General features: G+C 37.5%; 1 long non-coding RNA gene across 1 annotated transcript in view; it reads left to right on the forward strand.

Moving 5' to 3' along the window:
- Positions 1-17,082, forward strand: part of LOC139436537 (uncharacterized) — a 51,330-nt gene extending 34,248 nt beyond the window's left edge. The window contains exon 3 of the long non-coding RNA XR_011645831.1: positions 12,936-17,082. This is a non-coding gene — a long non-coding RNA (uncharacterized lncRNA). The remainder of the gene's footprint in view (positions 1-12,935) is intronic.
- Positions 17,083-22,233: the final 5,151 nt, after the last annotated feature.

Consider the following 22,233-nt stretch of genomic DNA (forward strand, 5'->3'; position numbering starts at 1 on the left):
TTCCCTAACCCCATTCATTCCAACATATGAAAGCGTCAAGGGCAAAATGGAGTCCTGAAATACCAAAATTTAGGTCATGGAATAAGAGGAGGAGGTCTTCGTGGAAACTGAAAAAGTGTAGTCAGTAGACCTCAAATGAGACCATCGGCCTCCCTTCCAATGTCACCTGGCTGTTTTCTTTTCTCTCCTCACCCTGACTAGTGTGTCAGGGCAGAGTCTGAAGGTATTTCCCATATGAGACCCCCACCCCCAACTTAAACAGGGTACTGCAATACCTGAGAGCAGACAGAAGACTGTTTACTAGCAGAATCTTGATTGGGGATGCCTTTACTTTGGACAGTCCAGTGGACACCAGCGTGGGACCAGGGAAAGAACACATGCAAAGACCTCACCAGTCCTTGAGGAGAAGGGATCTCCTTTTCTCTGCCTAGGTTCAAAGATGAAGTCCTAGGAAACTCAAATCAATGGTTTAAGTCTACCAAAGAAGACCAACGACCTGCCTAAAAGAATTCTCATGGATCACATGTGACCCAGCTACTAGGAAGCAGGTGACCAGAGAGGGGTTTTGATCCAAGTCCAGACTTTTGGTTAGCACATGTCAGTGGCAATAGGAGTTAGGCAGGTGACATGACTGAGCCAGGCAGGCCAGGTCTAAGGAAAACAGTAGCCTGAGGACCAGGCTAAATGATCAGTGCTGTTCATGTTTGAGGTCAGAGAGAGGAGAAAGTGGTGGAGCCGGGGCAGCTCGGACTGTGCAGTATGGACAGTTGACCCTCTACGCTGGCTGATTGCTGCCAGAATCCTAATTTTTTTCAAAAAAAATCAGAAGTGTGAATTTTGTGTGAAATCTGATTTTTAAAATGTTGTCAGTTCATTGAAACTTTTTAACAACACTGTGCTGGCCAACAGCATGCAGGCCAAGCAGACTGGTTTATGGGACCAGGTATGATCCTTTGTTGTGTCATCTTGAAGTCCCTTGTGACTTTGTGTGGCAGGATCCCACACAAGGTTGTTGTTTGAGAATCCCATAGATCTGGGGCTCCTATCAGCCGTCTCTTAATATTAGATGGTGACAAAACTAACAATACTTACCTAATAAATAATAGATTCCAAAAATAAAATGAGCACATTACAATGGAAGGTAATGTGATTATTATGTTGCATTAATTGGAATTGAAGGTGATAGTTTTTTTCTCATTTTCATATCAAAAGCTGGGTAGAAAGAGAAAAATTAATAGGATATAGCTAAACTTAGGGAACTCTGGAAGAGTGTAGTGCTGTAAAACTCTTGGGTTGGCAATATTAAATGTGGATGAGATTTTGAAGATAAGTTTTTATGTCGGCTCAATTACTCACTTCTGTTTTTTAGAGTAGGTGATGTTAGCACCTAGAAAGAAATGAATTATATTAGATTTGAATGAAAGTAAGAATAGGAAGTGCTACTACAGAAAATCTGAAATTGGACTACTAATATATGAGCTATTACAATATGATTCAATTCAAGGGGAAAAACCAAAAAGCTGTATAGCACATTTACTCTATTTCACAAAAAGAATACAGTAAGTGAATTTATTAGGAAAAACAATCATGGATTAATTTAAAAGGAAAAAAAAAGCAACAGACTCACTGAAGATAATTTAGAAGCGACTCACTGGAAGCTCAAGAAAATATGTGGCATGAATCAAAAGTCTAGGTCTCTGGGAGAAAAAAAATGTCTTTATGGTTGATTGCAATGTCTGAAAAAGTGCAATGTCAAAGACACTATTGCAGAATGAGATAGAGTATCTCTTTTAAAATGTAAAATTTGCTCAAGTTGAAGATCAAGTAAAAATATAATTACCTGAGGGGAAAAATCCAAGATTCACCTTAAATGAAAATATCAGTGAGATATAGAACTATATACACACATAAGTGTGAATGTGGACACACATGAACACACACGAGTACCAATAAAACTGGGAAATTTGAATAAGATCAGTAGATTGTACCAATGTCATTATCCTCGATGCCTTATTGTTTGGCAAAACGTTACCACTGGAGGAACTAGGTAAAGGGCACACGGGATCGTCTGTATTATTTCTTACAACTGATTATGAATCTACAATTATCTCAAAATAAATAGTTGAATTAGAAAAAAACTAATAAAAATGTAAAAAAATCAATAAGATACTTCTAAACTATTTTAAGATAGGAATCTTGCTAAATAGGCACTTAATAATCCCAATGTAAAACATGTACAGATGAGAATAAAGAGAGAACAAATGAGCCATTCACTCCAATCAGGGAAAGAAATGAGGGAAATTCTCATTTCCATACCATCCTTTGAAAGAGATAAGTAGCTGATATTATATGAAATATTGGAAACCACACGTTCTAGCCTCAACTGGTAGAAGGTACATTCTGGTGCTATTTTTCAGAATTTGTAACTTGTTGCTATTGGCCACTGTGATCCCTAGGATGCAAACGCTGCCTTACTATCTTTGTGCACTTATGAGAGTAATTGGCACATACGAGGCATTCATAAAATTTTGTTTTAAAAAAAGGAAAGAAGAAAAAAGGCATGAAGGGCAGAGAGGCAGTGAAATGCCAGAGTAAATACTGTCCTCTGGACGTGGTAGAATTTTGTAGTTAAGTGTACAGATACCTAACTTAAACTGTCTAGGTTCAAATCCTGCTCTGCCCCTAACTGGCTATGTTACCCAGTTCCTCCAGAGGTAATATCTTGCCAAACAATAGTGCATCACATCGAGGATAATGGCATTGCTCCCTTTGGGAAATAAATAAAAATAAAATGTCATCAAAGATCTATATATCAAGGTACACACTGTAGGTCATCAGAACATACATACTTTATTAGATATTAAGCACCAAATATGAAAAAAAAGATTTCAAGTTTCATTAGACATTATTTCTAATGGCTATATAACTGGCATAGAGACGGTTTTATTTATCAAAAAGCATACATGGATTAACTTCCTAATGCCTCAGTGATTCCAGAGGAAAGCAACTAAAATGATCAAGTAATTTCTGGAAGAATAAACAAAAACTATTAAGGAGGAAACCAGTGACATGGCTACTTCTGAAAGAAATCTAGTGACTGCAAGACAGAAGGAGATAGAGATTTACTCTTAACCATATACTCTTCCAACTTTTGTAAATTCTTTTATCATGTATATATTTACAAAAAGAAAAGACTAAAAAAACAGTGATCAGAGCTTGAAGAGAATGTTCATGTATCCAGTTTGATACTATAGAAACTAAGGCTTCACAGAATTTATTTCTAGGTTTAATTGGATTAGGTAGACTTTGGCTTCAAACCAATATGGCATTTATATTTTCTCACAAGATTGAATTTTGTTAACTATTAACTCTCCACGCCACATAATCTCATTACCAACTATGTTAATAATTTATTTTCTATGCAATTTGATCTTTTGGTACTAAGGTTTAATGAGCATAGTAAAGTCTGGCCTCAATTTTATATGTTTCTTTGCTCCTCTGATGTCATAGCTGTGAATGTTGTGGTAGATAGACAAGATATGATCCCCCAAAGATTTCCAAATCCTAATTCCCAGAACCTGTGACTATGTTACCTTAAAAGTTAAAAGTGACTTTGCAAATTAGGTTAAGGATCTTGAGAAAGAAAGATTATCCTGGGTTATCTAAATGGACCCAGTATAATCACCAGGGTCCTTAGAAGACCAGGCAGGTGTGACACAGGAGATGTGGGAAATGAGGAAGCAGTCATGAGCCAAGGCAGCCTGTAGAAGCTAGAAAAGGCATAGAGTGGATTTTCTCTTGAACCCTCTAGAAAGAATGCAATCCCATTGACATATTGATTTTTTATTTTTTTTAGGAATTATGCTTTATTTGTGATCAAACCTTGTCATTCGTAGATGTATAAAATAAAATAATACTATCATACTGCCCCAGCATCTCTGAGGTAGATAGTAAAATAAGGGGCTTTGCTGTAAAGATGCCTCGACATCTTAGACCCTGTTGTTAGGTCCCTCAATGACCACCCCTGACACCTGCTGATACAAGATCAAGTTTCTCCCTCTCCTCCACATGTTCTACCTGGATTCCCACCTCCCTGAAAGTCAAATACAAACTCCCCAATTCCCACTCCTGCCGGATCAACTGCTATACTCCACCCATTCAACCCTATAAAGGCAGAGTCCCCAGACCCACTGTAACCTCTGGCTCTCCACCTACTTGGTTGAGCCTACACTCCTGATGTTTCCCCAGGTGACCCTGTGAGACCTGCCACTCCTCTCTGTTCCAGGACCTGTAAGTACTAATAAACTTTTCTTTCATTTACCTCTGGTGTCCCCCATCCTAGGTACACCTATCTACATAAAAAGCCCTGCAACACAGTGGGTAACAGATACTGTAAGTTATCAAGAAATTTGCCACACAGCCAGCCTTACTGGATCAGGTTGGGGAATAACTCCTTCCTTCTCCACCTTAAAAAGTAGAATGGTGGGAGGAAGCAGATGTGGCTCAAGCGGTTCGACTTCTGCCTACCACATGGGAGGTCCTGGTTCAGTTTCCAGTGCCTCCTAGAGAAGGCGAGCTGGCAAAATGGGCAGGCATGGTGAAATATGCAACAAGATGATGCAATGAAATGATGCAACAAGATAAAGCAACAAGATAACACAACAAAGAGATACAAAGAGGAAAGACAATGAAAGACACAACAAACCGGGGAGCTGAGGTGGCTCAAGCAATTGAGCACTTCTTTCCCATACAGGAGGTTCCAGGTCAGTTCCCCCTAAAGAGAAGATGAGCAGACACAGAGAGCACACAGCAAATGGGCACAGAGAGCAGACAGTGACCTCAAAAAATGAGGGGGGCGGGGGAATAAATAAAATAAATCTTTAAAAAAAATAGAATGCTGGGATTAGATGACTTGTAGCTAGCTATTTTTCTTTTTCTTTTTTTAAAATATATTTTTAATTTATTTTAAAAGTTACATAGATCACACAAAATGTTGCATTAAAAAACAGGAGAGGCGGCAGACTTGGCCCAGTGGTTAGGGCATCCGTCTACCACATGGGAGGTCTGTGGTTCAAACCCCGGGCTTCCTTGACCTGTGTGGAGCTGGCCCCTTTGCAGTGCTGATGTGCGCAAGGAGTGCCGTGCCATGCAGGGCTGTCCCTACATAGGGGAGCCCCATGTGCAAGGAGTGCGCCCCGTAAGGAGAGCCGCCCAGTGCGAAAGAAAGTGCAGCCTGCCGAGGAATGGTGCCGCACACACAGAGAAAATGATACAATAAGATGATGCAGCAAAAAGAAACACAGATTCCCGTGCCGCTGACAACAACAGAAGCAGACAAAGAGGACGCATCAAACAGACAGAGAACAGACAACCGGGGTGGGAGGGGAAGGGGAGAGAAATAAATAAATAAAATACATCTTTAAAAAAATAAAATAAAAAATAAAAATAAAAAACAGGAGATTCTCATATGCCTCACTCCCCACACCCCCCAGTTTTCCCACATCAACAATTTCTTTCATTAGTGTGGTACATTCATTGCATTTGATGAATATGTTTTGTAGCACTGCTACACAGCATGGATTATACTTTACATTGTAGTTTACGTTGTCTCCCAGCACATTCAGTGGGTTATGGCAGGATATATAATGTCCTGCGTCTGTCCCTGCAATGTCATTCAGGACAATTCCAAGTCCCAAAAATGCCCCCATATCACACCTCTTTTTCCCTCTCCCTGCCTTCAGCAACTCCAGTGGCCATTGTCTCCACATCAATGATATAATTTCTTCCACTGCTGGAGTCACAATGATTCTGTAGTAGAATATCAGTAAGTCCACTCTAGTTCATATTTTATTTCCCAATCCTGAGGACTCTGGGATGGTGATGCCCACTCCACCTCTTAATTGATACGGGGCTTCAATCCCACATGGCTGATGGATGGGGCTCTCCTTCTTGCAGTTGTAGACTCAGTTCCTTCATGTGGTGGTTGTTCATCCTCACCTCCTTGTTAGCTGACCTGGGTAATCTAGCTGTCTTTCTATTTATTTATTTATTTATTTATTTATTTTTATTGTCGTAACATATATAAAAAACAAAATTTCCTATTTAACCACTTTCAAGCATACAGTTCGGTGATGTTAATTATACTCACAATGTTATGCCACCATCACCAATCATCCATTACCAAAATTTTCCACAACCCCAAACAGAAACTCTGCACCTGTAAATCATTAATTTCCCCATTCTCCCTCTTCCCCTAGCCTCTGATAACCTGTAATTTACTTTCTGTCTGTATAAATTTTCATATTTCATCCATTTCATATATGTGGAATCATACAGTATCTGTCATTTTGTGTCTGGCTTATTTTACTCAATATGATGTCTTCAAAATTTCTCCATGTTGAAGCATGTACCAGAACTTCATTCCTTTTTATGGCTGAAGTAATATCTGTGGTGGCTTGGAGTAAAGTATCCCAGAAAACATATTCTTAAACTTAATCTATTTCTGTGGCTGTGAACCATTGTAAATAGGACCTTTTGATGAGGTTACTTCAGTTAAAGTGTGGCTCAACTCAATCAGAATGAATCCTAATCCTATTACTGGAGTCCTTTATAAGCAGAATAACATTCATACAAATAGAGAGAAAGCCATGGAGGGAGCAGCCAGACGCTGTACATCAGTGGAGCCTGGAAGAGAAGGGAAAGGCCAAGAGGCCACCATGTGCACTGCCACGTGGCAGAGGAATTTAGGACCAAGGATGGCCAGCAGTCATCAAGGATGGCCAGAACACCAGTGCTCAAGAAGAACACAACGTGTTGATGATGCCTTGAATTGGATTTCTAATTAGCTTCAAAACTGTGAGCTAGTAAATTCCCATTCCATAAGCCAACCCATTGTATGGTATTTGCTTGAGCAGCCAAGGAAACTACAACGAATGTATAACCACATTTTGCTTGTCCATCTATAGATGGACATTAGGGTTGTTTCCACCTTTTGACAATTGTCTGTAATGATACTATGAACATTGGTGTACAAATATCTGTTCAAGCCAGTTCTTTTGGTTATATACCTGGAAGTGGAATTGCTGGATCATATGGCAATTCTATGTTTAACTTTCTGAGAAACACCTAACTTTTCCACAATGGCTGCACAATTTCACATTACCATCAACAATGTAGAGGATTTCTATTTCTCTGCATCTTCACAAACACTTGCTCTTTTCTATTTTGTTTCTTTTTAAAAATAATAGCCACCCTAGTCGGTGTGAAGTGGTATCTCATTGTGGTTTTTACTAGTATTTTCCAATGACTAAAGATGCTGAACACCTTTTCATGTCCTTATTGGTCATTTGTATATCTTCTGTGGAGAAATGTCTATTCAACTCATTTGTCCATTTTTAAATTAGGTTGTCTTTGTTGTTGAGCTGTTAGAATCCTTTATATATTCTGGACATTAAACCTTTGTCAGATATATGACTTCCAAATATTTTCTCCCATTCTGTTGGTTGTCTTTTCCCTTTCTTATAATGTTCTCTGATGAAATCCAAATTATTTATTTTTTTCTTTTGGTGCTTGTGCTTTGGATGTCATTCTTGATTTTAGCCCTGTGAGGCCCATTTCTTATATGCAGTGTAAAACCACAATGAGATACCACTTAACACCCACTAGGATGGCTATTACTTAAAATAAAGAAACAAAACAGAAAATAGCAAGTGCTTATGAATAGCAAGCAGCAACAGTAAAATAATACAATTGTGCTTCCAATTCTTTGAATATTGTAAATCAGAGAACAGATATAGGGCGAAGAGCAAAATAGAAATATAAAGACACAAAAAAGTTTTATTAAAAGCAATAGGTTTATCTACAAAATTCAAGGTTATTATAACAGGAGGACAAAATCAACTAAATTACACCAATAAGCAAATTTGTGAAAATTAGTTAATTATCCTGGAAGTGGAAACTCATTAATAAAAAATTTAATCATACTAAGCAAATATTTATTGACCTAGGCTGTGTGTCAATCAAGGTCTGATTCCCGGGTTAGGTGATCCAAGTCCATAGGGTGAGCAGAAAGCAATAGTAGGATATAAATTCATGGGTCTGCCATGTGGCCATGTATGATAAGAATGTTTCTAGGGGCAGCCTGGAGAGCTCCCCTGAGGCAATGGAGCCCTCAGTGGAACCTATGCAGAATTGTTAGGATTTTCCCAAACAACTGGGATGACTATAGTAATTTGCCCATTTGGAGATTTCATCCTTTAATTACAGAAGACAAGTAGACTTTTCCAATTTTGCCCACAAGGTAAGAATAATTGACCCCCACAATGACTATAGCTTCAGTACAACCATCAGTACATTGCCCTCTCATGGAATCAGAGCTCTTGTTTTATGAAACATGGTTTCATAAAATAATTAAATAATCCTGATAGTTAATATAACTTTTTAGTCTCTTTGACACCTCCTTCTCTCCATTGCCATTTGCTTTCTTGAGCCCAATAGATGGACTGTGGAATATTCATAAGAATGTATTCAATACATTCTTAGTTTAACCTTCTTTACCATAAGTTTATCTGAATTTGAGGAGTAAATGTTCCAGAATTGTGCTCAGTTTAGAGCAGTTTAATAGTAATTACTTAAGTGTAGCCTCTCTATAAAATTTAAAAATGTAGAGTATTGCTAAGTAGAATTACAGCTCATTTTTAAAACAGAAGTAACATTTTAAAGATGTAAACACAAAGAATTGTCATATAGACTATTACAATTATTTCTATTTCAGTTTTTTGACTTCTAATACAAATTTACCTAACTTCTAAAGCAAAATTGAAAGTTAGTGATCTTAACTCATTTCAAAAGCAACTTGAATATGTTATGACTAAATAGAAAAAGTCTGAGTATACTTTACAAGATAATACAGAGATATCCACCATAGGACTATTAAAATTTAATTTGTACTTATTGTGCTCAAATTAATCACCCTATTATCTTCATTTTACAATTCTCTACACTTAGTTAAACACATGGTTCATAATAAAGGATGATATCCCAAAATAAGAATTAGATAAGCTTATGATATGATCAGTAAATCAAATTAACTTGACTCTAGATTAAAGATAATGGGAGAAAAACTATTCTTATAAAAAGAATGTTGAATCAAGAATGTTTGAATATTTAATACTTTTTGTGTTGTCATTGATAGAGAATTTGTACCCTATAAGTAAGGCTGAGAATAAGCCTTGACCAGGAAATAGTAACTTATTACCCAAAAGTTTGCTTTTCTTGACTTATTTTAAGATTAGAGAAAGATTTGTGTACCTTTGTGTGTTGGGAGAGTGGTGACGTGACTTGCTGTGGACTCTTTCTGCTTTGTGAATTGACTTCCCAGGTCACATTGATGGTTCTAGGGTGTGAGTATCAGCTCCAGCTGAGCCATTTCTGCCAAATTACTTCCCTGACACAGTGATCCCAAGGGATGAGAAAATAAATCAGGATGAGCCCATCGAAACCTTCCCCAGGAGCTAAGCGTTCCTTATAAGGATCAAACTGAGAGGATGTGAACTTTGAGTTAGGCCTCTGCTCCCTCCACTGCCCTGAAATTGCCCTTGTCAAGATCACCAGTACCTTCAGGTAGCCAGAGCTGTCACTTTTTTCTTCTTTTCTTGCTTGACCTCGCAGCAGCTTTCAAGGTAGTTGACCACTTTGTCCTCCAGTTGACCACTTCATACTCTGAAACTCTTCCCTGACTTCTATTAACACTAAATTCTGTTGAGTTCTCCCTACCTTCCTGGCTATTTCTTCTTGGGCTTCTTGGCTGTCCCTTTCTTCTCAGCCCCTCTAAATGTTAGAATATTCTAGAGTCCCTTCATGGGCTTCCTCTCCATAATCTTGCCCTACAAGTTCTTTTCTAGACACTACGCATTAAATATCATCCATGTGCCAATGGCATCCCACTTTGTGTGTCTCCAAGCTCATCCTCTTACTTCCTGTGCCCATTTGACATAACTTTTAGATGTCTTTGGAATCCCATAACCACCATCATGGAGCATTTTACCCACACCACATCCCAAACTACCTGCTTCCTCTTAGTTTTCTCCACCTGAGTAAGGAACACTACCATTGACTCAGACCCACCTTTTAGCAGTAAAATCTAGGCAATATCGCTAACTCCTCTCATTCCCTCACCCTCCAAATCAACAAGTCTTATCATTTCCACCTTCAAGACATATACCAAGACGCCTCATTTCTACCTCCATTTTTAGCCCCCTTGGCCAAGCTACCATCATGTTTTACCTGGAGCACTGCAATACCTTCCCATCTTGTCACTCCACTTCTTCTTTCATATGTACTAGCACTTCTTGCCACAGCATCTAAAGTGATCTTTTTAAAATGTAAATGTAAATTTGGTCACGTTATCTGTCTGCTAGTTAAAATTCTCCAATGACTTCTGTTTGCATTTCTGATGAAATAAAAATCCTTTCCCTAGTTAACAAAGCCTTAAGAATCTCTCTCCTGCCTCCTTGACAACTTCATTTTGGACCACTTTCCCTCTCACCATTGATGACCATAGGAAGCAACATTTCTACTTCCTAACAAACTTGTGTGTATCTTAGGAACTCTGTGCTAGCTCTTTCTTCTTCCTAGAATGGTTTAAATTTCACCTCCTCAGAGGAGTCTTCTGTGATAACTCATTGTAAGTAGTCACTCCATCTTTTTTGGGGGGGGGGGGTGGAGGATAAATTCATTGGTGTGATAGTAAATGACTCCAAAGACTTCGTGAGATGGGAATGTTGGGCTGGATTTATCACATGTAACTCATTCACCAAGACCCAACTATGCCCCTAAAAGAGGGTCCAGAGGCAGTCATTGTGATGCAGAGAGGAGAATCATCCACTGTAAAATAATTTTTTTAGTGGTTTTGGCAGTTTGAGATTTTTTATGAATCCCCAGAAAGAGAGATTTTTTGTAAACTGGTCTGTTCCTCTGGGTGTGAGCCCCTTTGATTGCATTAGATTCACCTGCAATGGCTTTGATTAAATTACCTGTTAAAATAAGGGCTTTGTTTTGACCACATAAGTAGGGCATGGCTCAGGGTTCAGTCCCTGCTTCCTTGGTGGGCTGATATAAGTGAACACTCACTCAAGAAGATGCAGGTAGAGAGAGAGGTCCACAGACACCAGAGAAGAGAAATTTGTTATTTCGATCCTGCCTGCCTTGTGACAGAAAGGAGAACTCTCAAATGGCTAACGCCTCAGGGACAGATAGATTGTTTGCCTGATAACTTACAGCTGACCTTGAGAAGACAGCTGAGACTTGATATAGGAAGCCCTGAAAGACAAGCCAGATGGGGTGTCCAAACCCTCGCAGAGATCAATGACCATCTTGCTTCAACACATGGCAACTGACTTTGGTGAGAAAGCAACCTTGAGTTGGACATTTTAGGGCTCATAACTGTAAACTTTTACCCCAAATAAATACCCTTTATAAAAGTCAACAGATTTCTGGTACTTTGCATCAGCACCCCTTTAGCTGACTAACACAGTGGTTGGTCTCTGCTAACCAAGGATACTAGTGAGAGAAATTACAGATGAAGAGGGCTTACTCTTTCAATGATGATGATAGATTCCAATAATGACAAAGCCTAAGTAACTAGAGGCAAGGGGTGGGTGGTTATCTTTAGAGTTAATGGATCTAATATGGTCATCAAATGAGTCTATAGAGGTAACTATTTAATCACTGAAGCTCTGAGACCAATATAGAAGAACGTCCCATAAATGTCTACCTGAATTGTATAACAGATAAAAACACTAGATCTAGTGAAGAGCATGCTATCTCATTGGAGAGCCCTAGCTCTTATCCTGTTCTCAGGCCTGAGTGAGTTCATACACCAAGCATCTGCTGAAATTTAAAAAGTATCTAGTTATCTTTGAGAAATGACCATTCAATATTATCAAACTTGTGACTGAATCTTTTTTCTAACCTTTTCTAAAAGACTCTGTTCATTTTCCCAGGGTCACACCATCATTTTAATTCTTTTAATTAAAATTTAATTCTTGACATAGTTCTTCTCTCACTTGAGCTCCCTCCCTCTCTTGCTTGTGCTCTCACTCTCTCTTTATTAAGTTATAGTTTCCTACAGTTGGAATGCATGCTCCATGTCTTGCTCACCACTGTATTCCTAGCACCTAGTACCAAGTACACAATTGATAAACATTTATTGAATGACTAATTGAAGGAGTAATTACATTCCCTGGAAATTCTCTTGAATAATTTTAATTCCCCCGCCACACGAAACTCCTCCATGTATTGCATAACAGTTGCTTTATAAAGTTTCAAACTTGCTCTGTAATACTCCTGTTGAGCTGTTTCTAACAAGCACCCAAGTTTACAAAATTGAGGCGTTTTGCATTTACTTATTAATTTGAAAGGCTCTTTATACATTAGTATGTCTTATCTATCAAATTGCAAGTTTTCCCCCTATTTTGCATTGGTATTTTGGATTTGTCGATGAACTTTAAAGTTAAGTTATTCATTGATTATATATAGGATATAAAATTTTATCCTATTGGCTTTGGCATTATGCTCAGAACTATTCTCTCTTCCCAAAGATTACATAGATATTGATCTATTGCTCTCTGAAATGTTTTATGCAACTATTTACATTTAACCCCCCTGGAATTTGCTGTCAAGTGAGAGGTGAGGATCCAGCTTTATTCTCATCCAAATAGTGAGTCATTTGTCCCAACTCCAGTTATTCACTAGTTCATTCTTTTGACAGCAATGAGAACTTGAAGCCACATGTGTGATGATTTAAGCATGGCCTATGTGAGCAAAATGATGGAATGGGTCTTTTTAGTTGTGTGCACTATTCATGTAAAATATAGCTTTGCCTTATATTCCATAGAATTTTTCCTCTCTGAGGTGTTCTTATTGTTCATTTCTAGGTTTTCAGGGACATTTCTGGCAAGACCAGACGAAGATATTCAACACTTCTGCTGAAAACAACTAAACAACAATAGCAACAACATTCTTAAAATGTTATTGATTAAATTTTTGGCATCCTCATGTGTTCATTTATGTTCTGTTCTTCTTAATGGTTGTGACCTTTATATCTAATTTTCTCATCCTTTTGAATTTTAGGTATTTAGTTATGTATTTGCTCTTTTGTTTTATAACAGACTACCACAAACTCAAGGGTTTAATATAACATACATGTATTATTTCACAGTTCGCTTGGGTCAGGAATCCAGGAGCAGCTTCTCTGGACTCAACACTCAGAGTCTTACCAGGCTGAAATCAAGGAGTTGTAGGCCAGGTTCTGTCTCTTTCTGGAGTTCAGAGTCCGTTTCCAAGCTCACATGGTGATTGTTGTCAGAATTGGGTTCCTTGTGGCTGTAGGATTGAGGACACTGAGGGGGCCCTTTCTTATTGACTGTTAGCCAAGGGGTGCCCTCAGCTCTGAGAGGCCCCTTCTTTCCCACCTTGGGGGCCTCTCACAGGTCCTCTCACAGCATGAGGGTTTGCTTCTTCGAGGCCCCAGGAGAATCTCTGATATCCAGACCTTGTTTTAAAGGAATCATCTGATTGGGTCAGGCCCATCCAGATGATCTCCTTTCTAGTAAAAGCAACCAATTAAAGACCTGAATCACATATGCAAAATCCCTTCACTTTTGCCACATACTGTAACCTAATTACAGAAGTGACAGCTCATAATTCTTATAATACAGGTCCCTGACCACATGAAGTAGAGGCGATTATACAGAGTATATGCACCCGGGGGCAGGAATCTTGGGAAGTACCCCAGAATTCTGCCTTCCACAAGGTGTGAAGTACAGTGGTACCTTGGTACTTATCATTAATTGGTCCTGGGAAGCACTATGAGTAACAAAAATGACAAGTACCAAACAAATTTTTCCCATAAGGAATAGTGTTAATAAATTTAATGCATTCCCAAACCAAAGTCAATGCACATTTTTAAGGCAATATGTAAAAAGATAGGATCTTATATCATTACTTTACATGAGAAATTAACCTAAAAATTAATAAACACTTAGGTTAAATAAAATAAAAACTTCACTTTACCTGTACTGAGAAGAGTCCATGTCCTAATGGGATGGTGGGAGGAGAGTGGTGAGAAGGAGAGGCTACGTGCCATGTTGCCTGGAAGGAGAGTCCCCCTCCAATAGAACATCAGGCACTTGCACTTCAGGTGTTCTTTCTCTTTTCTGCCTTTTTTCAACTTGTACCACAGGCTCTGACATACTGTCACCTTCACTAAAAACTTTATCCTTTGATAAAGACATATCTTTTCAGAATTCCTCAGAAGTGTGAAATTGTTCGGTCATTCAATAAGTTCACATTTCTGCTTGTCAAAGCTTTGTCCAGATGGTAGTTGTGATGGTTAGGTTAATATGTCAACTCGGCCAGGTAATTGTGCCCAGTTCTTTGGTCAAGCAAGCAATGGGCTAATTGTAATACAGGACATTTAAGGGCTTTAGTCATAAGCATAGGCAGCTGATTACATCTACATCAATTAGGAAGATTGCTGTCAGCAATGAGTGACACTTTATCCAATCAGTTGAATGCCTTAAAAGGGGAAGTGATTTCAGTATTGGAGAGAATTTCCCAGTTCTACTTTGGACAGCAAACATCTCCCAGAAACTCACTGAGGACTTTCATTGGCCTTCCATTGGAGCCCCTGGTTTGCAGCCTGCCTGTGGAACCAAGATTTGTACATTCCCACGGTCACTTGAGAGACTTAAAAAATCTCATGCTATTGACAGGTATCTCCTGTTGATTCTGTTTCCCTAGAGAACCCTAACTGATACAGTACTTCTCCACAAAGTTTTGAATTTCTGCCCATTTTGCACACATTTCTTTTTCAAGGAACTGGGGACATCCTTCCTTGTCTCCTCCTCATCTGAAGAAATTTCTCAGCCACTTAGCTGCTCCTTCTGTAGTTCCTGCAACTCCTCAGTGCTGAGCTCTTTATGATGTTCCTCCACTAACTCCTTAACATCAGAAGCATCATCCTCCAGACCCATGGATTGGCCCAAAGATACAATATCCTGCACAGCTGTACCTTCTGTACCTGCAGTCTTGGGGTCAGCCACAAACCTAAGAGTCTCTCTGAGTCACAACTTCTGGCCACAAATTCTGGCCTGGTAATGCCTTCTTTTCTTTTATGATGTAGGTTCTACTCGGAATTTTTTCCCAAAAAACTCCAATTTCATCACAGGTTAAATCTTGGTGGAGAATAAAACCCTTAGCCTCTACGTAGTCTTGAAATTCACTGATAAATTCATTAGCAGCTTTTTTATTAGCACTTGCTGCCTCCCTATGGCTCATGACACTATGGATGCTGATCATCTTTTTTAAATTATCAAACCAGCCTTGGCTGGCCTTCAAAACTTCAAACACTCGTCACTCAGTTCTGGTTAGTTTTTCCAAAGATCAGCATGCAATGCTTTCACTTTTTCACGTATCATGGCTTCTGATAAACCGTCACCAACTAACTCCTTCTTGTTTACCCAAATTAATAACAGCTTTTCAACTTCAAATGTTTGGGAACACTGCTTTGTTACTGCTTCAACTCCTTTTACAACATTAGACCTTTTTTTCTCATCACTTCTTTATTCCTGATGGTAGAAACCATTGTTCTCGGCATGCTGGAGACCACTGTTCTAGGTTTACTGTATTCCCTAACAAGATCATTAATGTGAATACCACTCTCATATTTACCTATTATTTCTTTTTTTGCTCAATGGTGGTATGAAGTAATCTTTTCTGCTCAGCATTATTGCTGCTCATTTTCTTAGGATCCACGATGAGAGAAAAAATGCAAAAATACACAAAATGACCACAGAAGCTAAGATAAGATTGCAATGGGATATGCACAAGGCAAGAGCTACCATGTGACTAACATGTGACCCTTTATTTTGGCTGGAAAGGTAGTGAGTCACAGGGCAACTGATACTGACAAGTTCTGGCGTGCATGTTGAGTACCAAGTAAACAACGAGTACTGGGACAAAATTTTCGCATCAAAATGCTTCAAAAAACCAAAATGCTTTGAGTACTAAATCCCATGAATTTCAAAGCAGTGGAGTACCAAGGTATGACTGTATCCTACTTATTTTTCTTTTCCAGATAGTGGCCCAATTTTTCCAACACTATTCATTGAATATCCTACATGTGCCACATGTGCCACAATAAATGTGCCACATTTATTATATACCAATTTACAATATATAATTCAATATGTATTTGACTATTTCTGGAATTTTTATTTTGATCTTTGGGTTTGTGTGAAGTTTCGTAAAAATTTAAAACATTGTAAGGCTAGTTCTAGATCACCGTTTTGTTTATTTTTGTAGGATTTTCTTATTTTGCTCTTTTTTATTTTTCCAAGTGAAATTTAAGAACAACTTGTCTACGTAAAAGTAAACTCTACTGGAATTTATTGGGATTGTGTTAAATTAAAATATAACTTAGAAGAAACTGATTTGGATCCTAATCTAGCACATAGTCTGTTTTTCCATTAATTCACATGTTCTCTGTGTGTCCCTCCTTTGTGTTTTAATGTTTTCTTCATGTAAGTCTGTGAATTTAGTTAAAAATAAATAAATAAGTTTTGAGTTTTAATTTTTCCATCTTGGAAAAATGCAGTTCAAACAGCATTGGAGGTATCTTTTTAAAAGAAGTTTTACTCCTGTAAAATTGCCTGGGCCTTGTAATTTTTTTGGAGGATGACTCTTTGACAACTGCTATTTCTTCTTGGATATTAGTCTGTTAGCATTTCTATCTCTTGTATGGTAATTTATTCATTTCATCCAGGTTTCTCAATTTATTTGCATAGTATAGTTGAGCAGAGTAATATCTTAAAATTCTTTGACTGTTCTCAGTTTCTGGGATTGCTGTCCCACTGTCATTTATTAATTTGTGTAGTTGCAATTTCTCTGTTTTTCATTGATTAAGTTATAGCTGGTTTATCTACTTAATTTTTTTCCTCAAAGATTCAGGTTTTGAATTTATCTACATGTTCTATTTATCTACGTGTTCTATTTTCTTATTTATTAAATCTGTTTTTTTATTAATACTGTCTTCTGTTTTTTGTTGTTGTTGTTGCCACTTTTCAAACATTTTTAGTTGAGAGCTGAGTTCATTTATTTTTATTTCTTTTTAAAAATCACAAATATTTAGGATTATGATCTTTTTTGAGCACTGTCATATTTTAATTATAATTTTTTAGAAATTCTGCAATTTCAGTTTATAGCTCTTGACCTAAGAGTTAAGAGTTTTTAAATGATCAGTAAATAGCCTTTTTATCTACTGACATTTCTAATTTTATTTGATTGTGATCAAAGAGTTATTTGATTGTGATCAAATACATTAACTCAGGATTCCTCTATGGCCTAATACACGACCAATTTCCACGACTGTTAAATGTGCATTTGAAAGCAAGGTGTATTCTTTATTTTCACATGCAGAGTTCAACATATATCAATTAGATTTATTTTAATAATGTTATTTATGTTTGTTAAGACCCAAGTTACCTGCACTAGTGAATTTTTGTATATTTCTGCTTATAAATTCCTGCCATTTTTGCTTTATTTATGTTATTCCTATTTTGATTGCTGCATAGATTTTCATGACTTTTGTATCTTCACTGTGGAGTGTACACTTTGGCTTTATAAAGGATATTTGTTACAAAATGGTTTTTATCCTGAAGACCACTTCATCTGATATTAACATCTCAACACCTATTTTAATTTCAACTCTTCTGAAAGCTCTAGAGGTTTTTCCTGCAGAAGTTAACTTCTCCTTTGACTTCCAATCTGAAAATATTTTTTCCTTTAATAGGTGAATTAAACTCATTCACATTTATTGATATGACATGTTTGGTCTTAGTCCTGTCATATTGTTACCAATGAAGTTATCTGACAATAATTGTTTTTAAAAGTCTCTCCAGTATAATTTGTTTGCTTGTATGTGTATATAAGCCTTTTTAAAAGAAAGCCTATGTTTTTATTCCTTTGTTTACCGTTATTTCTTTAAACATTATTTGTTCCATATTATGACCAAGGATAATATTAGAATGTTTTCTCATCTTCCTCGTTTTCCTTTGTCATCCATGATGAATCATAAATTATATTTCTGTGTTTGCTAAATTTGCTTTTACTTAGAGTATTTGACTGTCAACTTAAAACAGTATCTTTTGACTCCTAGACGTTACAGATGAGTCCATATCCATCTTCTGTGTCCTAATTCTCCCAATTTTGTTAACCAATTAATTTCTAAATTGGAAAGAGATATAAGGCTTACTTTCTGTCACCCTTGTCTCTTCATTTGTTTTGGTTTTACTTCTTCAGTTAAACACATTTAATTCTCATTGAAAGTTATTTTGTTATTGTTTCCCTAGTCATTCTTTGTTGATGAAGTTTATGTCCTCTACTATCCCCAATAAGAAGTCATGGGCAATCTATTCCTTGAGTTCTTATGTGTGAAGAATGTTCTTCTGAGGCCTTGAAGGGCAATGTGGGTGGATATAAAATCGCTACTTAGTAATTTTACTAGGAGATGTCTTAGACTTGATGAATTTAGGTCAATTTTCCCTGTAGTAGTATATACCCTTTTAATAGGCTGATTAAAAACAAAAAATTAGCCTTGGGAAAATTTTTTGAATTATTTTCTACTGATTTTGTCTTCTTTTTTAAGGATTCTATCATGTGCCATTTGAATCTTCTTTGCCTGGCTTTTCTGCTGTTTTTCTCTAATTCTTCATAATTGTTTTTCTTTTTTCCCCCCACTTTTCCAATTTCTATCCTTTCTATCCCTTTAATCCCTTATTTACTTTCCAATGTCCATTTTTCCTTGTTCTCTTATAAGTTCATCTTCATTTCAGTAATGCCTTTACCTTTTTATTTTGCTTCTATTTTAGGTTCTTCAAGTTCATATTTCATATCTTCCTGTTATTTCAAGTTTATGGAAATTAACACTTTCCTTTGCATTTAGCATAGGTATTATTCCTTTAGGGGCTTTGGCCCATCTTAAAATAGACAGGGTATTATAAATTTGTTGTTGTTGTTGTTGTTGTTATGAAAAGACTAAGTGAAAAAGTAAATTGATTTAAGGTTCATTTCCTTCTTAAATTGAATTTTAAATTAAGTAGAGTTGGGAATGGCTTAAGGAGATATTGTATTTATTTCCTCTTAACGTCCATGGATCTCAGTCTAAATTCATTTAAAATGCCTAGGTTTTGACTCAAATATCTAAAAATAATATTCAAAGAGACTAATAACTCTCAGTATCAATTGAGGTGAGACAAGGCCATGACATCTGGAACCATACACAAGACTGAATCACTAGATGAGGTTCTCATCAACCTGCTTCATGCAAGAAAGGTGAATATACTGTTTCCTTATAGGACAGCATGGGAAAATCAACAAGATAGGCCACAGATGCCCTACTGGGGCAAGGTCTGCCTCAGTCCCCCTCTTTGCACAACAATTCAGTTTTACCAAGCATCTCAAACTGATATCTATGGGGCAGAGGGTTGTAAAGGCTATTCTATCTTTATTTTCCCTACATTTTGGTGTCCATCCCTATGTCTCTGCCCTCATTGTCTCTCTCTCTCTTTTTTAAAGGTTTATTTTATTTATTTCTCTCCCCTTCCCCACCCCATTTGTCTGTTCTCTGTGTCCATTTGCGTGTGTTCCTCTTTTTGACCGCTTCTGTTGTTGTTAGTGGCACGGGAATCTGTGTTTCTTTTTTGTTGCATCATCTTGCTACATCAGCTCTCCACATGAGTGGAGCCATTCCTGGGCAGCCTGCACTTTCTTTAGCGCTGGGTGACTCTCCTTCTGGGGCGCACTCCCTGCGCTTAGGGCTCCCCTACGCGGGGGACACCCCTGCATAGCACAGCACCCCCAGCGTGCATCAGCACTGCACGTGGGCCAGCTCCACACGGGTCAAGGAGGCCCAGGATTTGAACCGTGGACCTCTCATGTGGTAGATGGATGCCCCATCCACTGGGCCAACTCCACTTTCCCCCTCATTGTCTCTCTTTAATGTTATGTTGACAGCTGTTATGTTTCTTTAACTTATCAAAAACATAGTTTGAGCCTATTATATGCCAACATGGTTTTAGCAATGGAATTAGTACTTGAGAAATAATTCTTACTGAAAGCTAGAAAATTTTTACCTATTCTGAGGGAAAAGAACTATGGAAGTTCAATCAATACTGTAGGAAGGCTGGCAAGCTATAGCTTATTGTTATCTCTAATCTGGGAATGTAACAACAAACATACTTTGTGGCTTGCACAGTTTTTATTTATTACATATCATTTTCTCCTTCAGCCAGATTTGTAGCTTACAAAAATAACCAAATATTTGCTTACAAATTGTTATAATGAAAATCTGTAGCCTGCTGCAGTAAGATTCACGGTCATGATAACTTTGAAAGCAATTTGTTTGCATTTGGAGTGGGGGAAATAATTTAAATTTAAAATTTTTGCGTAAATTATTTATATGTTGAGTCCAAAATGCAGAGCAATTACTACAATGTTCTTTAGAAGTGAGGCAGAAGTATAAAATTTATAAATACCTCTTTACATTTTGGCTGCACCAGATACAGTTTTCTAGAAAGCTGTATTTTTTTGTTGTTTGAATAGCAGTTAGCTGTTTTCCCTCTCTCTAACAGATGGAACCAAAGCATTGTGAACATTTTTATTAAAACAGCAAATGAAGCTATGAAAGAAGTGTCACATTGCCAAGTATTCATCTTGCAAATTAAATTCTACAACTTAGCAGGTGGTTTAAGTTCCCTTTAGAAATTTAAAATCAGCTTATTTCATTTCTCTGTGGTTTAACAGAGACACAGGTTCACTGCTGCATTCACTTACACAGAATCTGTTTGCATGTTTCTTAGAATTGACAGTTGGGAAAATATTTGTTAACTCTCACACAAAATGGCTCATGATTGCCACATTCAGATGACTGAGTCTTCAATTTCCTTCACTATTGAAATCTACGATTTGACTCTAGAGACTGTTTGCAAAACCCTGATGGATACTCAAATTTAAAGCCTGTGTTCAGCATATTTTGGGTCATTTTGATATGCATTTTTAATCAGCAAACTGGCACTATACTACCCAATATAGAAAATGCCTATATTAGGTAGTAACAGTCAGTCTTTGCAGTTAAAGAGTGATGGTGAAACAATTGTCACTTTCAAGTCTGCACACGAGTGTACTGATGAGCTATGGTGAATTAGATCCATTACAGAGTGACCTTTACAGGGCACTTCAGAGGTGAGTGAGTAGAATACTTTTTCTTTTGCCTCTAATGACACTGCCATAAGATAAGTTTCACAAAAACATAATTTTCTATACAATCAAGTTTTCAGTGTTCTCCTACTACCTCAGAATAAAATAGATTCATCACTCACAGCCTTCTTCAATTTAGTCTCCAAAGATTTCACAACTGCTTCTCAATAGAACTTATTTTTCTAGGTAGACTGGCCCATTTATTCATTGTCTCCTAAGTAGATTACTACTTCTTTGTCCATCCCTCTCTCCACCCCTACCAATGTTACTTTCCTTCTCCTCCTTGATTGTCTAAGCGTAAGTCAAGCAGAGTGAAGCCCTTCTTGGCCATCTTATCTCACTCTGATTTCTTCTTCCTTATACCTCTGAAGCACCATTATCATATGGTAGCTTGTCTCATGCTTTAGTTCCATGAACACATTCTGTCTCCTCAATTAGAGTATAAGGTCATAAAAGGTCACAAATGATTCCCTTTATATGATGTGACCAGAATAGGCAAATCTATAGGATAGAAAGTAGATTAGTAATTGCCAAGGGATGGTGGCAGGGGGAAATGGGGAGTGACTGCTAATGGGTCTGGGAATTATTTTGGGGGTGAAGAAATGTTCTGGAATTAAATAGTGGCTTGGGTGCACAACTCTATGAATACACTAAAAACCGCTAACTTTATATACTTTAAAAAGGTGAATTTTATGGTATGTGAATTATAAGTCAATAAAGTTGCTTTTCTTTTAAAAAAAAGTGACACCCATCACTTTTTTCAACTCTCATTGGGCACATGGACAGTCCTAACTCTGGTGGGAAGGGAAATACAATCCTACCATGTATCTGGGAGGCAAGCAGAAATATTCTTAAACAGATCTAATGACTACCACAGAGCCTCAGTCTTCAGTCATACAGGGGACCATGGGTCCTATC

The sequence above is a fragment of the Dasypus novemcinctus genome, chromosome 15, assembly GCF_030445035.2.
Source record: "Dasypus novemcinctus isolate mDasNov1 chromosome 15, mDasNov1.1.hap2, whole genome shotgun sequence".
NCBI lineage: Eukaryota > Metazoa > Chordata > Mammalia > Cingulata > Dasypodidae > Dasypus > Dasypus novemcinctus.